General features: G+C 36.6%; 1 pseudogene; it reads right to left on the minus strand.

Annotated features, from left to right (window-relative positions):
* Nucleotides 1-349: 349 nt before the first annotated feature.
* Nucleotides 350-21,055, minus strand: LOC125665271 (myeloperoxidase-like; annotated as a pseudogene).
* Nucleotides 21,056-21,860: the final 805 nt, after the last annotated feature.

Consider the following 21,860-nt stretch of genomic DNA (forward strand, 5'->3'; position numbering starts at 1 on the left):
ACCGGAATGAAAAGAGGGTGGGAATCTACTATATAGTAGGTTTTCCGGGGGTGGGGGTGGGGGGTGGGGTGGTAATCTGGCTATAAAAGGGGGAAATGCTACTACATGTATATAGCCACATTTCCATGGGGGTAAGATCGACTATATAGCCATTTTTCCGGGGAGAAAGATGGCTAGGGGAAAAGGCTACTATCTAATACCGGTAGTTTCAGTTAAATCTTAGAAAAGTTAAAAATGTTCAACGTTACGCACGACGACGGACGACTACACGTGACGTAGTAATGAAGCAGAAAACACTATTTTACATCACTGTTAAACAGATTTAGAAAATATCTTTTTTAATTTTTTTTATTTATCAACACGAACAGAAACATTTGTTGTTTTTATGTCTTCCATGCTGCTAAATCCAATTTCGGAATACCTTTGCAGGGAACGAGCGGATTTCTGAAATTAGATAAAAAGTTTAGAGTACTCTTCGTGAAGTTTTTTTTTCTTCTATTTCAACTTATTATTTACCATTTGGTTACACCCCCTCCCAATTAATTTCCATAATTTTCTTTCGATTTAACTAATTTTTTTTCTCTTAAAAATATAAAAATTTCTTGATATTTATGCGAACCCTTCATGTGGAATTTCAAAGGCATCCTTCTGAATTTCGCCAATATCGAGAGCATTGCATATGACGCTAGCCAAGGTGACGCCACGAATGGCCTGCAGCTGTCCTGTAAAAAGTACAATAACATTATCATCGATTCATCATCTTTCCTATATTTCATGACATATAAAATCACCACCACTGACATACTAGAATTTAAACATCCTGCAAAAAATAATTGTGTTGAAGGAAATAATCCATTGCGTGAAAGTGTTAAATAATTTTTACAAAATTCGATCAAAGACCGAACTTTTCAAGGCTGAAATTTCTTTGTCCTCATTTTAACCATGGTTCAAAATTTGAAATGTAATTAGTTTTTTTTTGAAAACCAATATTCCTATAAGCTTTTACATGTTACTGCATGGATTTTGAAATTTCTTGCAACGTTTGAACCTATAATTGTATTTAATGTATGATTGTGAATTCTAGGGCTGAAACGATATATACGCCCCCTTTCTCGATACGATACGTATTGCAATACTTATGCCACAATTCAATATTTGCGATACGATACACTTCACAGAAGAAACCAACAATAACTGAAGAAAAATTTAATTACGATGATTCAGTCACAATTTTTAAATCAAAATGTTTCCAAAGCACCAAACGGTAAGATGCCTGCTGATTCTGTAGTCTAAACTGATTGAAGGTCATCGTTTTTGTCAGACTCGAGGCTAACGACAATCTGATGGTTATCGGATGCCATTTTGTCCCTTGTGCATATAAAAAGAAGAGTACAATACTACCCATAGTTCTTTGTGTGCAAACGAACTCTGGTGGAAGTTTGAAAAAGTACAGGTCAAGCCAGATGTACTAGTATTTTTACCGAACCTGATTTTAAAAAAACGTATGGAAACGAAGATCGAGGCAGTTAATCGAAATTTGAATCGAGCATTTATATTGAACAGTATCGATATTTCGCAGTGATTTCCGTTGAAACATGTAATTATACAGAAATATTTCAAATTACTAGCAGTCAATTCAGATATGAATTTCATTATTGAAAACACACGAGGACATGGACATACGCTCTTCATGAAAAGTATGCTGGCATGAAGCTTTCTTGTTCATGCCGTCATGCATTTAAAAAAAAAAAAAAGGAAATATATTTCTGATATTTACATTTTACTTCCATTTCTGTCGGAATATTCCCAGTAGTTAACATAGTCGTACTATTTTTATCAAGATTCATACGCATATTGTTTACATTCATGAGAAAATGGTTATTCAACTGGTAGAGATATCGAAAGCAACAACTTTGAAAATATATATATTATCACGTGACATATATACTTTTTCTAATTTTAACTATGACGGAATTATGTCGAGTGTTCATCGCATATTGCGTCGAGATTCCTTAGGACGCCACGGACACTAGAAATACCGTAAGGAAAGTGATTTTTTTTAAAAATGATAATTGATAGCAAGAATATGTACAAGATTGATCGATTAATTTAATATTGTTTAACGTCCCTCTCGAGAATATTTCACTCATATGGAGACGTCAACACTGCCGGTGAAGGGCTGCAAAATTTAGGCCTATGCTCGGCGCTTATGGCCATTGAGCAGGGAAGGGGTCTTTATCGTGCCACACCTGCTACGACACGGGACCTCGGTTTTGCGGTCTCTTCCGAAGGACCGCTCCATTTAGTCGCCTCTTACGACAAGCAAGGGGTACTGAGGACCTATTCTAACCCGGATCCCCACGGGATAATATGTACAAGAAATTGTTCATAATTCTGCATATATCTAAAACTAATGTAGCTTGAATTTACATCGTCTGTCTTTCTAATTATTTTATAATCATAGATAAACTTTACCTGGAGTAAAACCACCGACGCCTGGGTTCTCAAACCAGTACCTGTCCCCCAATCTCAGATCACGGAACTGTTTCCCAATCAAACAGTTAAATAACGGCCCTAAGATACTGCCCTCCTCCGGTAGTTCCGAAATCCCCCCGGTAAATACGTCAATGTCGGTAACTAACCTATAAATGATATGATATAAGAGTATTGAATAATATAAATATATAAATCAGACAGCAAGTGTTTTTGCGAGCCTGCTATCTTGAGGGTGATACTTCATGTATTGTTTTTGTACGAAATTACTTTTATTTAAAGCAGGTTAAGAAGTTTTTAGAGTTATTAACTTTCCTTTAATTACAAGCTTGAAAACATTTGCATGTAAAAGAAAACTGTAAAAAAAAAAAAATTTTTTTTATTTAAATAGTAAATAAAAGCGGGTAGGCATAAATTATACATTGTCTGTTAGGCGTCTATAAATAGCCTCACGCGCGTCAGTTCATTGATTGTATATTGTTTAACGTCCCTCTCGAGAATATTTCACTCAGATGGAGACATCACCATTACCGGTGACGGGCTGCAAAATGTAGGCCTATGCTTGGCGCTTACGGCCTTTGAGCAGGGAGGGATCTTTATCGCGCCACACCTGCTGTGACACAGGGCCTCGGTTTATGAGGCCTCATCCGAAGGACCACTCCATTTATTCGCCTTATTCTAACCCGGATCCACACGGGACCACGCACGTCAAAGAAATCCCAACATCATGTATATAACTCAGACGCAACTGTCTAACTTTCAGGCTGAAAGAGCTAAAACAATGAATTACTAGGATATATTTTTATTTCTTTTAAACTTATGGTACGGTACTGTTGTAACAAAATACTCAGCTTTCTACCCGATAAGACCACCGATGACTGGACACGTGACTGACACCTGAAATGGCCGCGTGAAGGTTGTTTGTAAACATGGAATTCTGGTGAAAACAGTTGAAATAATGTGACATGTCATACAGCCTTATAAATACACACGTGCAATGATTTAACAGCGTTTTTGCAAGGTGGAAAAAAAAATGTCGAAATTCGGACCATACAAATTTAAAAGTGCCACATTTGATATACAAGTACAATGTCCGGGACACGGGCTTTGGTGATTCTGATCATTAATAGCATGTGATGTTTACTTATACGTTGTGGAATTTAAAAAACGCAACACATCTTTTTTTCAAATATTTTTTGTTGATATCTTTATATCTATTGCGGTTGCAATCGGTTTTAACGTCCTGCTCGATGCTCGATGATTTTTTACGAACTTTTTCGGGCGCTATTCAAAAGTAATGAAAAGGTGAAACCAATTTCTGCCGTAATAAACAATTCTGCAGATGTTTGTAGATGCAAAACCAACAGTAGAGTTTAAAAAAAAAGAAGATTAAACGGCGCTTAAACAATGGAATGCTCAATCAAGCGGTCGGTGTTCTGCATGCCGAATACCGTATGTGACAACGTCACGTCCCCAACATCTTCCCAATTCAAGGGTTTCTGATCCGCTCCTGACTTGGGAAGATGCGTCAACAACCGACTTCCGGCAACGTTACTTGTAGGTTTACGGTTGCTGCCAAGGTAAACGACTAGACGTCATGGTAGGTCGATTCATCCTAGAACGTACAGTATCCAGAACATTGAAAAACTATTGAGATCCGCTGCCGAAGACCTTACAAAGGGTTACAACTTAAACCGTACCACTGCCGGTACCGTTCTCTACCGAGAGTTCCATGCGCTGCTCGCACTATATCTTTGTCAACGCTCAGTCAACGGCTTTTTACAGAAATCTTGAAAGTTTCTAATATCGAACACTTATGTTTTGAATCATATTATGAAATGATTTTGGTGCCATTAAATTGATGCTTATTGTAAAGAGATTAAAATCGCTGTTTTCATATCCTAAATTTGAAACTACTTAGTAATATGCGTATGAATGTAGGGCATTCACATGGTGGATATTTAATGTAAATATGGAATCAAAAGTAAGAAAGGCTGTAAAAAATACGATAAAACTTGAAAAATAAAAGACAAACAGCTAAATTATAAAAATTTACTTTAAAAAAGTGCCAGTGGGCTATAAAAAGAGCTTGGCGCATCACCTGTTGCCAGAACTTTTAAAGGGAAAGGAAACAAGAATAACTGTTTATATCATGTAATTATATTATCACGTGATTCCAAGCGTTGACAGAGGTGTAAGGGAAGCTTGCGTAACGCGCTCTCCGGTGAGAGAATGTGTGACGGTACAGTAGGACAATGCGCGCACGCACACAACAAGATCGAATAAAATTTCCTTCAAACGAACGACACCAACGTTCTTGATTGACTCGCTATGCCCCGAATTGGTTTGTGGGACAAGCTTGGTAGACCATCTTCGTTAGCCAAAGGTTTACGATCCGCTTCGCTTCTTTACAAGTCTTGGTTGTGTTAGTGCGTTTTTCGTAGCTTTGAATGGCGTCCTCTAGCGGATGAAGAAAACAAACTCTGTTTGGATTACATCATATTCAACCAATGAAAATGCGTGTAGAGAAGCGGATCGGATCGTAAACCCTTGACTAGCGAAGATGTAGCTAGACGTGTGCAACAGCCACCCGCTTTAGCCTCTACAAGAACTTGAGAGGAGGTATTGTTGGAAAAGCGGCAGGACATTCCTCAAAGGACCATCCGGAATGTCTATCAGTCAATGACACGTCATCGACACGCCGTTATTAAGCTAATGATGGGCGTACCCAGTACTAGTGACTGAAACCACATTTTTGACGCACCCCTCTTGACATTCTTTTCATATGTAACCTCTCAGGGAATAACAATGACGTTTAGAAATCAAAGAGACTTTTGTCATGAATATTAAAGATTAATACCGCTGACATTTATTGACTTATTGAATCGACAAATAACGCAGAAAATTATCCAATATTGTGGGTGTTAAAAGTCCGTCAGTAATCATTTCATTTTTTCTCGATATATACGTATTACACTGAAAAACCAATTTTTATATTTAAAAAAACTTATTGTGAGGCCAATATTAATCCAATTTTTATGATGTTTCACTTCATTATGCAAAATTGTTTGAATTTTCTTTTCCCAAGAAGCTAAGCAAATTGTGATTCATTAATAATTGAGAATAGTTAATCATCAAGTCAATATTTTTAACGTCAGAAAAAAATTCAGTTACGCATTTGACGTATGATATCACTGAAATGCATCTACATATTGTACTTGAAATAACTAGAGATTGTTCTTATGAAAAACAGATGTCTCCCCAGCCCCCAAATTGGAAGTGCTCCAAATGAAAGCTCCTCCCCTTAATGTACTGCACGGTATGGTGGAGAAAGCATAAGCAGGAACATAGTCATTATGAACTCCGATAAGAAACATAGGAGAAGTGTTCACAAACTATTCTACCCCCTCCACCCCTCAGATCCATTATATTAAGGACAACATTAGCATCCTCCTGTCCCTGCAATATGCACATCCGCAAATGGCATTGAAGTATTGTATAACATTTCAAGTCTATCGGATAAGCCATATAGGAGAAGTGTCCACAAGCTATTCTAACATCCTCCACCCCTCTTAGATTCACTATAACTTTTAGGAAAATAATTGGATCTTTCTATTCCAATAATATGCACATCTGCAATGAAATATTGTAAAAAGTTTCAAATCTATCCGATAAGCCATATAGGACGAGAAACGTTCACAAGATTTAGTGACAGACAGACGGACGGACGGAAAGTACAAAAACATGTCTCTTCTGAAAGAGGGGAGACTATGGTGTCCGGATAGGGCCATTTGCAAAAGCGTGACTGCGCGTTAGTCACAACACGCCGTCACGTCAACAACAAGCAACGCGCCTTCGCGTTCTCATGCCAACAAGCAACGCGCCTTCGCGCTCTCACGCCAACAAGCAATGCGCCTTCATGCCAACAAAGAACAGTGGTACAAATCCCTCGGTATACCGGTATCACTATTTGATCAGTTAGCACGAAATGTCAAAGATATACACTCAATATCTTTGTTTTTAAGTACTGTTAATTACTTTCTCTTACAGATTATTTTCTCCATTTTCGGTCCGTAAATGCGGAGCGGAGTGGAGTGGACCGAAAAGCGTTGGCTAGAGAAGATGTATTTTCTCTTGCAAAATATCCTGATTATATAGATCATATATATGTATACCATATACACTTGATGTTTTTAAAACCCATTCAGTAAGTTCCACAATCTAGCCACAATCGTGCAGATCACGGAATTTGTAAAAAGCGTAGCGGAATCTTCGATGGCTTTGATTTTTTAAAAATCTTAAAATCAATTTGTAGTTTGCATACCGGTACAGATATACCTCCACGATAAAATGTTTATGAATAATATCTTCACCTACTCGTAGACATTGGAGAGTTTTTCACGTGTTTGGACATCATGATCCACCAATTGTTCAAATGAAGTAGGTACAAACAGGGCGCAATGCTTCCTCCAGGCGGTGTAGGGGGGCAGGCCGTGGTCACGCCCTCTCTGTATGTTCAGGGCCCCAAGATCAAAACTACGTCCCTTGAAATCCACGAACAGTGTATTTCGGACCGCTGGTTCAATATGTCTGGTATTTTGTTATAAAAGAAAAGAAAAGTTTTAATAATATGAACTGATCAGTAATGTATCAAATGCTGACTTGAAATTGATGACGGTTTAGTACTACAGGGTCCATACCACTATATAGAAAATCTGCATCAATTTTATCATGACATGCGTTAATTAAAAAAAAAAAAAAAAAGATCCCCCCAAACAACGCATGGACTCTCAGAATGAAAGCGTTGATTTAACAATGATGCTGAGACCAAAAAAAAAAAAATATAATCAGTTGTTAAATATTGAAGAGGGAATGTATATTGAGAAATGTACGGCAAATCTGTATACTTGACCTATCTACTAATCTGGAGCTGTTCTGTAATACAAATCTAACGAGATCGGATAGATACGCCCCCTCCTCCGTCACCACCAGGTGCGGATCCATAAGGGTGTCTTCCAGCTTAAAGGTCCGCCTTGTCATGTCTTTGAATAGGTAGCCAAGCTCTGGTGGTATCTACAGAATATATAATATACAAGATTTTCGTGTCTCTGGTGGTATCTAGAGAATACACAATATACAGAATTTTCGTTTCTCTGGTGGTATCAAGGGAATAATACATAATATACAAGATTTTCGTGTGTCTGGTGGTATCTAGAGAATACATGATATATCAGATTTTCATATCTCTGGTGGTATCTAAAGAATAATACATCAGATTTTCATGTTCCTGTTGTAGACCTCTTGTGAAGGATCTAGAGGACACTACAGGAACTGAATGGGTAGCCAATAGTTTCAAAAGAATATCATGTTGTCAAGCTTTTGTGGGATATCTATATAGACTAAGTACATCGACTTGCGGTGTCCCTGAATGAATACTCTGGTGGTATCTAGAGACTTGCGGTGTCCCTGAATGAATACTCTGGTGGTATCTAGAGACTTGCGGTGTCCCTGAATGAATACTCTGGTGGTATCTAGAGACTTGCGGTGTCCCTGAATGAATACTCTGGTGGTATCTAGAGACTTGCGGTGTCCCTGAATGAATACTCTGGTGGTATCTAGAGACTTGCGGTGTCCCTGAATGAATACTCTGGTGGAATCTAAAAAATGGACGGGTCATGTTACTGAATAAACTTTGGATTGACCCCCCCCCCCCTTTTTAAAGCTTTCAATCTTCTAGATGGGGAGAGCGCTTCGCCTCTTTGAGGCCCCAAACGCAATCCACAAACACTTGTTGAACCAAAACCTCTTCGATCCGCCCATTTGAAAAATGTTAGTTTCAAAATTCTATTATTAAAAGTTACATTGTGTTAATTTCAATTTATTGTGTCATTCTGACCAAAGTTACATGTGTGACGTAATTTTTAATCATTATTAAATTGATGTCAACCTTATCCCTGCTGGGTGTATCTAGTATTATTAACTACACCCACGTGGTTTATAATTAGTGAAAGAAACCCCAAAAATCACAAACTTCAGATGGGAGTCTATCTAAAGTATGGCGAAGTTCAACCGCGAGAGTTTTTAGTCATGCGCAGTTAGACCTACATTCGTTCCACATTGAATTTTTAGTCACGCGCAGTTAGACCTACATCCGTTCCACATTGAGTTTTTAGTCATGCGCCGTTAGACCTACATTCGTTCCACATTGAATTTTTAGTCACACGCAGTTAGACCTACATTCGTTCCACATTTGAATTTTTAGTCATGCGTAGTTAGACCTACATCCTTTCCACGTTGTTAACCGACATTGAACAGCACTAAATGACGCTTAAATAATTCTCCTTATATTTAATTCTATATTTCTTTACGAGACGAAAGCCCAGGACGAAAAAAAAAAAAAAAACAACCACTTATAGGTAAAAATTTTAAATTAATTCTGACTTCCTTTTGGCGATTTCATTTGTCATATCAAGCGTAAGGTATTTAATTCAATGTTAGAGAAAAGATCTCTCGTTACTTTTTATGAAATCTCGGGAGAAATTTGTGTCATTTTATTCAACAACGATATTTTCATCTGCCTGGTAGGTATAGTTTGAAAACCTTTACATGAAGGTCTTTCACGTGACTTTTTAAATTTTTCCTGGGAAATGAAGTGATGATATTAGCAATGGAGAATAAACCTGTGAGTGTCCGAATCGGAAGGCAGCTGCCGCGAACACGTTTTTGACTGAAGGGTCAATCTCCTGGTCATACTGTGTCTCGTAGCCCGATTTCTTGAGGTAGAGGCTGCACCTGAAACAAAAAATGAATCAATCAGTTCAATAAAATACACAATTATTCGTTATCTGCTGGGGTGAAGGCTGTGTATTTTGTGGCACCCCAATTTCTTATACTGTACTTAAAAGTAACAGCATGCATATCTCGTAACAACGGCTATCATGACAAGAGGCCTCCATCTTTAAGATCATATCCGAAAGACCCATACCTTTTACGTCTAATGCTGGATGCTTGGCGAAGAAACAGTCACTATGTTAAACATCATATTAGGTTCGAGCAGGGAAAAGGTGAAGATAAGGAACAGTGATCAATAGTATAAATTCTGCAGAGAATAGAAAATGAACACGGAAAACAGATCCCTGGAAACTCTAGAGGTGGAAACAGGTGTGTAAGAGGAGTAAGCACTCCCTATTGATCGGTCACAGCCACCGTAAACCCTCTGTCTTGATAAGGAAAACGGAGTAATCTGTAGTCAAATTCAGTACGAAAAGAAAGGCCAAACAACTAGACTAAGTATGCAATACGTCAGACAATATTCGATTCAACGACAAACTGCATTTGTAAACAAGATAATTATATCGATAGAATTTGCAAACCGTTGAATATAAATTAGACTGTTGAATACCCTGTAACATGAACTTTTTTGTCAGTGGCCTGTCCGGGTTGAAAAATTGGTCATGCGCAGACTCAAACCCTGAACTCCCGGTTGCCAAACGAGCGCACTACCACTAGTTTGCCGCGACTGGTTTAATCTTTGGTCTACCCCACCTTAGTTTTTTTTTTTTTTCTTTTTTACACCTTTTAGCTTGTTTAGCTTGCTATGTTTTCCCCCTGTAAACCTACCTTTTTATAGTAAGCTCCACCGTAGCATTGAGTGGTAAACGTACCTTTTTATGGTTGTTGGTAAGCTCCACTGTAGCATTGAGGGGAAAACCCGACCTTGTTATGGTCTCTGGTACACTTGCGTTGGTTCTTGGTAAACCTTTACCATGAAAGGTTAAGATTAAAAAACAATGATCGATCTCATTACTCCTATAAGGAATACAAAATAGAGAGTTGAGCAAACACGGACCCCTGGACATACCTGAGGTGGGATAAGATGCCTAGGAGAAGTAAGCATCCCCTGTTGACAGGTCACACCCGCCGTGAGTCCATGTTAGTAAAACCCTTTATTTTCGTGACCTCTGATTAGCCTGTACCTTAACATGGTTTTGGTCATCGCTACCATTTCATTGCCTTTTCACCATCTCACTAATCTAAACCTGATTACATCTCTACTCGAGTGAAAAATTCTCAAACGGAACATAAAACAAACTCCTAATCTGGACCATATCATGATCTTGGATAACCTCTGTCTTGTTTTTACAATAGGTAATCTCTTCCTTTGTTACACTTTTGGCAGTCTCTACTTTGCTATGACAACTGGAAATTTCAAACTTAATATAATGTTTGGTAATCTTTACGGTACCGTTCTTTGGTAATATCTACTATGTCAGAAACTTCGGTATAATTTCAAACTTGGTCATCTCTACTTTCTGTTGATATTCATTTGATATCTACCTTGTTATGTTCCTTTTTAATATCTACCTTGTCATGCTCTGTTGTACTATCTCTCTTGTAATGCTTCATGGTACCATCTTCCTCATCATCTTTTTTTTCCAATCTCAACCTTGTTATGACCTTCGCTAAAAATGCTTACCTTGTCATCGTCTTTGGTGACAGAATCTTGGGTAGGTATTCCCCGTATGTGATTCGCTGCATCATTGCTCCGATAATTTTGCGTGTTTCTTGGAAAACTTTAAAGGAAGACCAAGCTGTGGTATTAGTCAGGTGTTGAGCGATCTGGTTGTGCTGCCTAACCCATATTACGTGCATCCCTCCCAAAGAAGGGTTCTCGCTCACTCTCTCGTCCCCTACCAAAGATTTGATTATTTTATCTCAAAAGGGGCATGGACACGATTTGAAGTGAACATTTTCATGTTTTATTTTTTCCATTTTTCAATGTTTGTAAACATTAAAAAATGGAAAAATAACAGTTGAACATTTTCAGCTCAAATCGTGTCCATGCCCCTTTAAGGACTCGGCAAAGTATTGTGAATATGAAAAAAAATTAATAGATTTTCGAACACGAAGAAAGAAACAACAGATATGACTTTTCTAACCTGCTCTTGGACAATGGTCTCGGTCATTGGTGAGAATTTTGCAGACACCTCCCGGTGGCAATAAATTGTTTTGCGTTGTGTTTAAACAGCCTACACAGAGAAATTCAACATCAACTTAAAGTTCCCTGAAGAGAAAGGATCTCCAACAAAAGAAGAGAAAATCCCAACATGAATAGTTTTAATTTTGTTACGATGTAAACAGACAACAGGAAATATTGAATATATACCATTTGGCGCGTTAAGCAAGGCGTGAGATGATAGGCTGTCCCCGTACACATTCCCAGCGTCAATGAATGACGTCAGACGGTTCACCTGCTCCCGATGACCTGTAAAAATATAATCATGTATCGATCTGATACAAGGTATAAATTTTCAGCCTAAATGTTCTGTTGTAAGCTGTAGTCGTGGCGTTGATACCGATCGAAATGAAGCTATTCCTTTGCGCCTGCGCTTTTGGTGACACAATCAAACACGTGATCAGACTCCCCGATTATAAAACTTAGAGGAGCTCAACTGTAATTTAGGTTTCAATTTTATGAAAGAAAGAAATAGCGAAAAACTAAGACTGAGATTAAAAGTGAGTTCATCTAGTAAGTTTTATGGCGGTGGAGCCAGGATTCTAATATCTGGATTCATAACCTGAGAGGAATTCAACATTCATTTCTAGGTATCGGATTACAGTATATATTTTCATAATAAAACTAAAATGATGAAATTGATCATGACCCCTGAACCTGATGCATCACAGGTACATTGTATATTATGTGTATTACGCATGATAAACTCGTTTTTTTAAATAAAATAGAAGCTTGTATCGTCAACTTCCCATATTTATGTAGCAATATTCCATTATCACCTACATAATTATGGTGTTTATATATCTCAACTGATTCGATATGCAAGAGCTTGTTCTGCGTATAGTCAGTTTTTAAATCGAGGTAAGCTACTGACAAACAAGATGATGGTACAGGGATTTCAACAGTCTCGATTGAAGTCAGCATTTCGCAAATTCTGTGGTCGTTATAACGATCTACTTAGTCAGTACAACCTATCATTGGGTCAAATGCTGTCTGACATGTTTCATACCGATTGTTAAGCCGTTCTTGGCACACTGATTTTGACTGCGGATAACTCCGTTTACCTGATCAGGATATAGGGCTCACGGCGGGTGTGACCGGTCAACAGGAGATGCTTACTCCTCCTAGGCACCTGATCCCACCTCTGGTGTGTCCAGGGGTCCGTGTTTGCCCAACTATCTATTTTGTATTGCTTATAGGAGTTATGAGATTGATCACTGTACGTTATCTTCACCTTACATTTTTTATATGTCTATACGTTAGCGTTTCTGTGATTGTGTTATTATTTTACGATATACCCGGACCTGTGCTGGGAGTATTGCTCTGATGTGATTTAGATAGTTTTACCTGGAGCACAACCATCGAATGACTCCGCTGGCATCGACCTTGAGAAGGTCATACAGCGCTGGCGTCCTCTGAAATGTTGGTCACTGGCTGGTATGGAAATTGGGAGACAGTCGAGACTAAAAAAAATGATAACTAGTAGATATGGTTCATATTTTTGATCGTATGTTCGAAGTGCAAATGCACTTATACTTAACTCTAAAAACATCTAGTGTGCACCCGAAAGAAATAGTGGCGCTTTAATTAAGGATGTATGTTACACCAGATAAATTTGATATGGATGAGAAGAGGAGGAAATGTAAAATAATATTTTGAAATCAAAAACTTTCAAATTTACTTTATATAGTCAAAAATGTAGTTTTAGCAGAAAGCAATCTGGGAAAAAATAGAAAACTCCTACAGTACTCGAACCCACGATATACAGTTCAGTCGTCGACATGTTAAGCTAATGAGCTAGTCAGCTATGCGATGATTTTTAAAAAAAATGAATATGCAAATATTGCTGATATTCATATTTTCATCCATGTTTTAAAAGGAAGTCAGCCATTATGACGATGTAGAGTACCTCCTTAATGAGATATATTACATCGTCATCATGGCTTATTTCCCTTTGAAAGAAACTATAGATATTAGTAATACTTGTATATTCGTTTTTAATCGCCTAGCTAGGTAGGTCAGTCGGTTAACACGTCAACTGCTGATCTGTAAATCGTGAATTCGAGTTTAGGAGGGGCTCTAAAAAAAATTCAGATTTACTTTGCATTTTTTTTTTTTTGGACTGAATAAAGTAAATTTGTTAGTTTTCAACTGCAAAATATCATTGTACACATCTTCCACTTCTCATTCATATCAATGTCTCTGGAGTATTATTCCTCATTAAGGGGCACTAAGAGGCACATTAAGGGGCACTAAGAGGCACATTAAGGGGCACTAAGAGGCACATTAAGGGATACACTAAGGGGCGCATGAAAGAAACATGTACGTTACACTCACTACTTGGCATCCTTTCCACAACAGTCTAGTTCGTCTCCGTTCTCATCTTTAAAAAATAGACAAACACAGTAAAATACGGTTATGGCGAACCCCCAAGGTAAGCCTTTGTCATATCCAAACTTTGTTAAAAGATTATGAGAATTACTGATATCTAAAGTGTCAAAATGTTATAAGATTGTGATAGTGATATCTAAAGTGTCAAAATATTATAGGACTATAATGATGATATCTAAAGTGTCAAAATATTATAAGACTATAATGATGATATCTAAAGTGTCAAAATATTATAAGACTATAATGATGATATCTAAAGTGTCAAAATATTATAAGACTATAATGATGCTATCTAAAGTGTCAAAATATTATAAGATTGTGATAGTGATACCTAAAGTGTCAAAATATTATAAGATTGTGATAGTGATATCTAAAGTGTCAAAATATTATAAGATTGTGATAGTGATATCTAAAGTGTCAAAATATTATAAGATTGTGATAGTGATATATAAAGTGTCAAAATATTATAAGATTGTGATAGTGATATCTAAAATGTCAAAATATTATAAGATTGTGATAGTGATATATAAAGTGTCAAAATATTATAAGATTTTGATAGTGATATCTAAAATGTCAAAATATTATAAGATTGTGATAGGGGTACAATAGAATGGAACAGTATACATGTAGGTAGATTAGATTTATTAAACATTGGTAAACAGAAGGATGAGTTCGTTTACAGACGACAGACAGACATACTATATTACAAAATTATGGAACAACCAGATAAGAACTTGTTAACTTTTTAAGTTTTGGAAAAAAGGAAAAAGTTGCATGGGGCTAGATCTGGAGAGTATGGTGGGTGTGGCAAGACGGTAACCTTCTCCGACTTCAAAAATTGCTTCACAAACTTACATGCATGTGATAGACACATTAAATACACATGTAACCGGTCATTATACATGTTTATTGACTGTCTATAATCTATAAAAATCAATACACATGTAACCGGCCATTATACGTGTTTACTGACTGTCTATAATAATCAATACACATGTAACCGGTCATTATACGTGTTTACTGACTGTTTATAATAATCAATACACATGTAACCGGCCATTATACATGTTTACTGACTGTCTATGATAATCAATACACATGTAACCGGTCATTATACGTGTTTACTGACTGTCTATGATAATCAATACACATGTAACCGGTCATTATACATGTTTATTGACTGTCTATAATAATCAATACATATGTAACCGGCCATTATACGTGTTTACTGACTATCTATAATAATCAATACATATGTAACCGGCCATTATACGTGTTTACTGACTGTCTATAATAATCAATACACATGTAACCGGTCATTACACGTGTTTACTGACTGTCTATAATTATCAATTCACATGTAACCGGCCATTATACGTGTTTAATGACTGCCTATAATAATCAATACACATGTAACCGGTCATTATACGTGTTTACTGACTGTTTATAATAATCAATACACATGTAACCGGCCATTATACATGTTTACTGACTGTCTATGATAATCAATACACATGTAACCGGTCATTATACGTGTTTACTGACTGTCTATGATAATCAATACACATGTAACCGGTCATTATACATGTTTATTGACTGTCTATAATAATCAATACATATGTAACCGGCCATTATACGTGTTTACTGACTATCTATAATAATCAATACATATGTAACCGGCCATTATACGTGTTTACTGACTGTCTATAATAATCAATACCCATGTAACCGGTCATTACACGTGTTTACTGACTGTCTATAATAATCAATACACATGTAACCGGCCATTATACGTGTTTAATGACTGTCTATAATTATCAATACACATGTAACCGGCCATTATACGTGTTTACTGACTGTCTATAATAATCAACACTCATGTAACCGGTCATTATACGTGTTTAATAGCTGTCTATGATAATCAATAGCAGCAGGATTCAGAAACAAGTTCGATAAACTTAAACCTAATCTTTTTTATAGATACAATATACATTTAACAATAATTTACACTTTGTGACGTGAAATAATTATAAGCTTATATCTAATCTTTTTTATAGTTACAATATACATTTAAAGTCATTCCAACCTCCTATGATGTCATCAGATTTTGCAAAATCAATGATTTATTTAGATTTATGCATGATAGGAACATAAATTTTGTTGGAGTATTTTCAGATAGTTATTGTAAAAAATCTTGCTAAAAGTAAACTATTTCAAAAGTCTAAGCTACAGATGAATAATCAATGATATGTCTCAAAATATTGAATCCAAGGGTAATAACTCTCTTTCTATTCATTTCTTTATCAAGGTTATTGTGCGATGGATTTCCTTTAGTTTTTACAGACATTTTGTATATCTTTGTGAAGATACACTTTTATGAAATTGTTATGAATGCTATTGTTTTTTTATGACATTTTGATAACGCTGTTTAAGGAAAATTGCAATTTTCTGACGTTGATATATGATTCTGTTTATGTATGTCTCACATCGTAAAAAGTGTGATGACCTATGTATTTTATTTGATAATTTGTTGGTTTTAACTCAAATGAATGGAAATAAATACACTTTTGAAATTTGTATCAGATAAAACTGCGAGTATGGAGTTACCCTAACAATAATTTACACTTTGTGACGTGAAATAATTATAAACTTATATTTAATCTTTTTGTAACGTGAAATAAATATATGGTTCCACTTACTTGTTGACACAGGGGTCAGCACTATGTCATGGTCTGTAAATTGACCCCAAGTAAAGGTCATCAGAGACAATTTGTTGTCTTTAGGGGTGACCTCCGTGGCTCCTAAACCCCGGAACATCTCGTTACTAATTATCCGTGGATTTAATAGCGGTTTTCCGGTTCCGGACTTTGATCTGGGTTCAGTGATACCTACAGATACATCGAATTTATAAAATTACTCTAGCTTAATTAAATCACGATTATTCATGCATATCAGTCTCTTTCTCTCCCCCCCCCCCCTCTCTCTCTCTCTCTCTCTCTCTCTCTCTCTCTCTCTAGCGAACTCCATTTTAAGATCACTGAGATGATCCAATATTATTCTTCGTAAACTGAATGGGATTGATACATTTCAGGTCCGTAACCAGAAGGGTGCGTTCTCAGCCCCATCCTTTGAAATCTGTCGGGCAATATCGACACAAAATCAACATCGAACCCCATTACTTTCATACGTATTTCTACCTTTAGTCTCTTTTACTGTACACGTAACTCAGTTTCGTATGTTAAGGATCGAACCCCTTCCCAGTCCAGATATTCACACCAACCTCTCGGAAGTCATCTACATTCGGACCCCCTGAAAGATCCTGGTCACGGACCTGTACCAACAGGAAGTTAAAGTGCTCAAGTCTCTATGTTTAATAATCAGTGCAGAGATTTATAGTTCTGAAACACAGTAAAATTTGGACGAAAAGATAAAGTAATGAAAACAACATAGAGACATGAGCAAGCCTAGGGTGTGAACTGCTGGTGTTGTTTTATAAAGAGCACGTGACTTTTGTTTACCGTCTTCATACTGAGGTGGAAGGTAGCGTGACTGTATCGACCCTCTGGAGCCAAGTGTGGGATACAAGACATTGTTACATCGGCCATCAGCGGAACGATACGGTGAATTCACGAAATCCGAGCACCTTAGTGATGTGCGCCGACAAAACTGTCGAGCAAAAGATTCCCGATAAGCCTTCGATCTGACCAACTGATGAATATTTTTCCCGGATCTGTGGACAAATGCGCTGAATTATTGTTGTTGTTTTACTTAAAACACAAGACTAGACTGTAGACTACGTAATAGCAAACACGGTACCCCCCCCCCCCCTCCATCCTTTTTTTGCAAAGTAACAATTCGTTGGGCATGTACATGAATAAAAGTGTTAAATCGAAAGATTTTTGACGTGCAACATTTTCGTACAGAAATACTAAGACATGGTTAAACCCAAACTGGTCCCTCCACTGCATAGTGAAAGGTGAAGATAACGAAGTGATCAATCTCATAACTCCTACAAGCAATACAAAATAGATAGTTGGGCAAACACGGACCCCTGGACACATTAGAGGTGGGATCAGGTGCCTAGGAGGAGTAAGCATCCCCTGTCGACCGGTCACACCCGCCGTGAGCCCTATATCTTGATCAGGTAAACGGAGTTATCCGTAGTTCAAATCAGTGTGCCAAGAACGGCCTAACAATCGGTATGAAACATGTCAGACAGCATTTGACCCAATGATAGGTTATATTGACGAACTAACGACCATAGCATTTGCGAAATGCTGACTTCAATCGAGACTGTTGTCCAAAGGGCAGCGACTGAAAGCAACGAAAGAGAACCAGTTTATGTTAAACCTGTATGACCCCCAACAACGCTTATGTCACTGGCGGGACTGTAGCTGTGAGTAATATTACCTACAATTTGACTAACTCTTTGTTGACTTCTATAAATAGCCTTCCAGCGTTTGATGTCTTTTCCTCGAATGCTTTTTGTTTTCTAATGAAGGTAAACAACTTATCTTCGTCTTTTGGAAGTTCTGAAAATAAAATTCAAAGATAAGGCCAAAAACAACAATATATAGTTTCTCAGGCCAAACATTTTGACTGTAGCACTTTTGGAAGTTCTGTCGACTGTAGCACGAGTTGTCTTTCCTTTTTATGATGAATGAAGCATGAGTTACCTTTCTTTATCATGTATATATTTATGTAGAATAAGCAATGGAATTTTTATTTTTATTAAAAAAAATGATGGCTTGACATTGCTTACTATCAACTATATAATATTATTCTTAAATGAGTATCCAATTATTCTTAAATGATTATACATTCAATAATTATTTGATCAAAAAGATACTTTCAATTTTATTAAAACCTTCTGGAAGTTTCATATAAATACAAGAATTACCTCATTTATATATAAAAATTGCAAGAAACACAATCATGCGATACCTTTTCATTGGATGCGACGGGGCCTGAGAAACTATTTATTAATTGATTAATTTTTGGGCCTAAAATTGGATTTTTATTTTGGTAACTGTATGACCTATTTGGAAGAAGTTTATCATGAGGAAATGGTAACTGAACGTAATGTAAAGTTTTTGAGGTGAGGTTTGCACGACATAAGATGGAACGTTTCACAGTTAGCGGAACATCTCTTCTATCCATTCAGGAAAAACGTCACAATTTGTTCGATATTTTTTCATCTAATTTCGTCTCCTATTTTCTCAAATACTGTTCTTTCAAAAGCGCCGTTTGGTCGCTTTATTTACTTCAATGACGATTAAAATTTAAAGAATATAAATGGATACTCGTTTTTCAGGATCATTTCGAATTTCGTTTTAATTCAAAGGGATTTAGAGAATTTTTTGCAAAATAGATAGTGAATATGATAGTGTTTTCATGTAAATACAAAATTTTGAGATTGTCATGGTTACCATGGCAACTTCGGTATTGTGGCTGACATTGCCCATGCATGTTTATTTCTCATTCGTGTAATTATATCTTTTATAGATTTTTAAAATTTACCAATCTCAAACGCTATATTAATCATGCACTTTGTATATGAAATGTTACTTTGATGATAAAGATGACGAAGACGATGACTATGATGATGATAGTTTTACAGATAAACACACCAGATGTCCTGTCTACACCGTACAGATAAACACACCAGATGTCCTGTCTACACTGTACAGATAAATACACCGGATGTCCTGTCTACACTGTACAGATAAACACACCGGATGTCTACACTGTACATATAAACACACCGGATGTCCTGTCTACACTGTAAATATAAACACACCGGATGTCCTGTCTACACTGTACAGATAAACACACCGGATGTCCTGTCTACACTGTACAGATAAGCACACCGGATGTCCTGTCTACACTGTACATATAAACACACAGGATGTTCTGTCTACACTGTACAGATAAACACACCGGATGGGCCTGCCTACCCTACGGTACTTTTTCGCTAAGTACGCGGCAAGATAAAATCCGCGTACTTTCATACCAGCGTACTTAAAGTATGTCATGTATGTTCATGTAAACCATACGCAACGAAGCGAAATCTCGTACTGCAGCGGAGAAACCGCAAAATTATGTCTCCGTGGAAATAAATATTTCTATATAGTGCCTGAATTATATATGTATAGGAGCAATTGGGGTAAATGGACACATTAAGGGCTTAATTAGATTATGTGGGCTTCTAATTTAGAATATTTTTTTCCTTAGTTATAAAAACTTGTAGGTCACTCTTGTCCCTTTGTAATTTAAAAACATTTTACAAATTCATCTTACTTCAAATGGTTTTGAAAATATGACCTTTGAAGATGAATAAGAAAACAATGTCCACTTACCCCATGTAATTGGGGTAAATGGTCAGCACTAAAAGTTAAGCACAACTTTTGTTGGATTTGTCATTTTAAGTATATATACAGAATACACGTTTAGAATTTATTTCCTCGTCTTATTTTGCTTCAAAATTCCATTATAATTTGAGACAAAAGATTCTAAAAATATTGTTTTCATAAACCCATTTACTTTAGATATTCTATTGTAATTTTGTATATAAATTAAACCTATACTCATAATTCAAAACACACTTAAAACTAACATTACAAGAACCAAACATAAACCTTTAATTATTCAAATTCAAAAAAAAATTAAAACAAATCTACTCACAAAACATGGTAGATGATACATTTATCATTTTTGTGGTTTATTTGTTTAAGTTACTCTTTAAAATATAATTTCCCTTTCTTTGTTTTGTTTTACGTTCCGACGAAAATTTTTCACTCATACCAGGGACATGATTTCGATGTTGCAATGAGACCCGACTTGGATTTCTCGAAAAAAGCTATAACTTAAGTTCGAGTTTTATTTTATTTGAGCAGTCAAAATTTGAGTAAAATCTAAGACTTAGTCCAAATTTTGACTTAATTTTCTCTCGAGAAATCCAGGCGCGGAACTTTTAAGACACTTAACTTGGTCGTCTGTATTGGCGCACGTTCGTTCGAACTTCAAGTTTCTGTAGCCATTGTCGATAGCCTTGGCTACGATATCGTCCACTGAGAGCTGGTCCTCGGACTGAACTACACTGAGGGCGAGCTGTAGCAGAACAAAATGCCGCCATGGAAAATCTACCCAAACCATCCCAACACTGGTGCGATCCTTTCCCAAAGCTTAAAACTGTAAACGTGTAATAAGATTAATCAATTCAAATAAATGAATAGCCTAGGCACGGAGCCTCTGAATACAGGGTTATTTTCGCTCATCTATTTTTCGCTCTTCTAAACGGGTTCTCCCCGCTTTAAATTCGCCCAGACAAGAAGGATTATAATCCAGAGAATAGTAATCCCCCCCCCCCAAAAAAAAAACCCCACCCGGTGATGAATATTCATATCCTACTGATGAGACAATTGAACCATTATACAACTGCATGGCATCAGTCTGATTTGATGCGTGTTTGCCCAACTCTCTGATTGATCACTGTTCGTTATCTTCACTTTTCGATTCATTTGGCAGATATTTATGATTTTATTTATTTATTTTTGGAGGGTTGTGTGTGGATACTTTGGAATATAAGCATGCATGATGGCTACGCCTCTGATATTTATTTAAGATTCATAAGCACATTTTTCACATTCATAAGGAAATGGCTATCAATTCAATTGAGAAAGATATGGAAGGCAAAAACATTGGAAATGTAAATACATGTATATTTTTAAAAAAATATTTTTAAAAATGTAAAGAATGAAATTTCTTTCTTTGGTTTGTGGAAGATGAAAATCTCAAACATTGCAGAAAAAATGCATAACCAGCAAAATGTATCATAAGCACATTTTTCACAATCCTAAGGAAATGGCTATCAATTCAATAGAGAAAGATAAATACGATGAGTAAAGAAAAAAATGAGATAGAGAGAAAGAGAGAGAGAGAGACAAAGAGAGATCCATAT

The sequence above is a fragment of the Ostrea edulis genome, chromosome 10 (assembly GCF_947568905.1).
Source record: "Ostrea edulis chromosome 10, xbOstEdul1.1, whole genome shotgun sequence".
NCBI lineage: Eukaryota > Metazoa > Mollusca > Bivalvia > Ostreida > Ostreidae > Ostrea > Ostrea edulis.